The sequence below is a fragment of the Colobus angolensis genome, unplaced genomic scaffold (genome assembly GCF_000951035.1).
Source record: "Colobus angolensis palliatus isolate OR3802 unplaced genomic scaffold, Cang.pa_1.0 Scaffold62, whole genome shotgun sequence".
Classification (NCBI taxonomy): Eukaryota; Metazoa; Chordata; class Mammalia; order Primates; family Cercopithecidae; genus Colobus; species Colobus angolensis.
Window position 1 is genome coordinate 11619053 of NW_012119821.1, and position 2004 is coordinate 11621056.

Genomic DNA, 2004 nt, shown 5'->3' on the forward strand with positions numbered 1-2004 from the left:
CCAGGGTGGGTAGGGAAGCACCATCAGGTGGGGAGAGGGTTAGGTGTGTCTGAGCTCAGATTTTCCTTGGGTAGGTCTTGCTGAGGCTGCTGTGGGGGATGCGGGTGAGATTCCCAGGCCACTGGAGTTGTGTACCTAGGAGGATTATGGCCTTCTCAGCTGAGTCATGAAGGTTGTCAGGGAAGTGGAGGAAAGCTGGCAGTCACAGGTCTCACCCAGCTCCCACGCAAACCAAAGGGCTGGTCTCATTCCCACCAAACTCCCACCAATAGCCCAAGTCTGTTTCCAGGTAGTGGGTGAGACGGGCTTGAAAACTTAATCCAGCCTACACGCCCCCCACCTTCAAAAGAAAAGGACTTGGTTCTTCCTGCCGCTGTGGAATCTGCACACTGGATTTACACCTTCCCCCAAGTCCTGGCCAGGAGGCTTCTCACCTCTCACCCATTCAAATTGTTACAAAGTTCAGCTAGAGATTTCCTTCTCTCTGTGGAGTTTTACCCCCTGCTCCTCTGGCCACCCTCCCAGTGGATCTCTGTGGTGCCAGGCAGGAACGGCCTGCTAGAGGACCCAACGAGCTCCCAGAGCCTTTCTGCTGCTTCCTCTACCCCTGTATTTCCCTTGGCTCTCTAAATTGACTCAGCTCCAGGTAAGGTTGGAAACTTCTCCTGCACACAGAACTTCAGTTTCTCCAGTGGGGGTGTGTGTTCAGGAGAGGAGTGTCTCCCTTTCCCACTTCTGCAGTTGGGGCCCTCACAGTATTTGGAGTATCTCCCGGGTCCTGCAGGAGCAGTCCTCTTCCTTCTGAGGGCCTTTGGGTCCTCTCAGGATTGCTGGTTTGTCCATGGGCCCTTTAGAAGTCCTAGGTGAAGATCCTTATTTTTCCTTTTAGATTATTAAATCCAATAGTATATATATATATATAACAAATACGATCTTGTGGTCCAAGCAGTAAGTGAAAATGTCACATGAATATAGGTTATGTGCTTCCAGATTCATGAATCCCAAGCTTTCTCTGTCAAAGAAAATATGTTTGCTACTTTTGAAGCTTCACAATGCTGGCCTTTTAAATGCCATTTGAGAGTTTCTTCTCTATATCAAATGATATTCTAGCTTCTCCTCTCTCTTGTCATTCTAACTTCTGGATGTGATGCTTACCTCTGTATATCTTGCCTGCTTCTACAAATACACCCCTATTTCTCTCCCGTCTTGGTTTTTTCTCCCCAAACCCTAACGGTGTGTGTGTGTGTGTGTGTGTGTGTGTGTGTGTGTGTGTGTGTGTATATATATATATATATAATCAATCATCAACAAATGCATTAATCCCTGTTGCTTATTTCATGGTCACATGATAATTCTCAATAATATGATACTCCAAGAACTTCTGAAGAGCCCCTTCTCTGCTGCTTCCCATCACTGTCCCACTAACGTCTCCAACTCAACAGCTATGAGAATCAACCTGATGACCATTGGCAAACACCATGAACTGCTTTCTAAACATATTTTCAGGAAAATTTTAAAAAGATGTTCTTTTCTTTTGAAGCTCTTGCAGACTAAATTATCAGAAACTTGCTCACTTCTCATTAGATATAAGAGCTACAAACATGAAGGGAGTAATGTATTAGGTGGACAGTTGAATTAAATAATTCTGCAGGTCTTGCCTACCTTTGAAATTCTAAGACCCCAACTTCAATTGTATCTGACCAACTCAAAATTTCACATCCAAATTCTGTGCATGTAAATTGGTTCTAACTGGTGTATTCACAGACTTTAGAATGGAATAGGCAATAGAGATTAGGGAAATATTGACTATTCATGTTTGTCGAATATACAAGTTTCATCTTTATTTGGTTGTCAGTATACCTTGTATGTTACTGTTTCATTTTGCTCTTGTAGGGGCAGAAAGTTATGATCCCTTTCCTCACCCATCATAAGGGTCATGGCTAACAACAAAAGACAGATTAATTAAAGTTTTAGGTGACACAGGAGAATTCAGAAATGAAAACT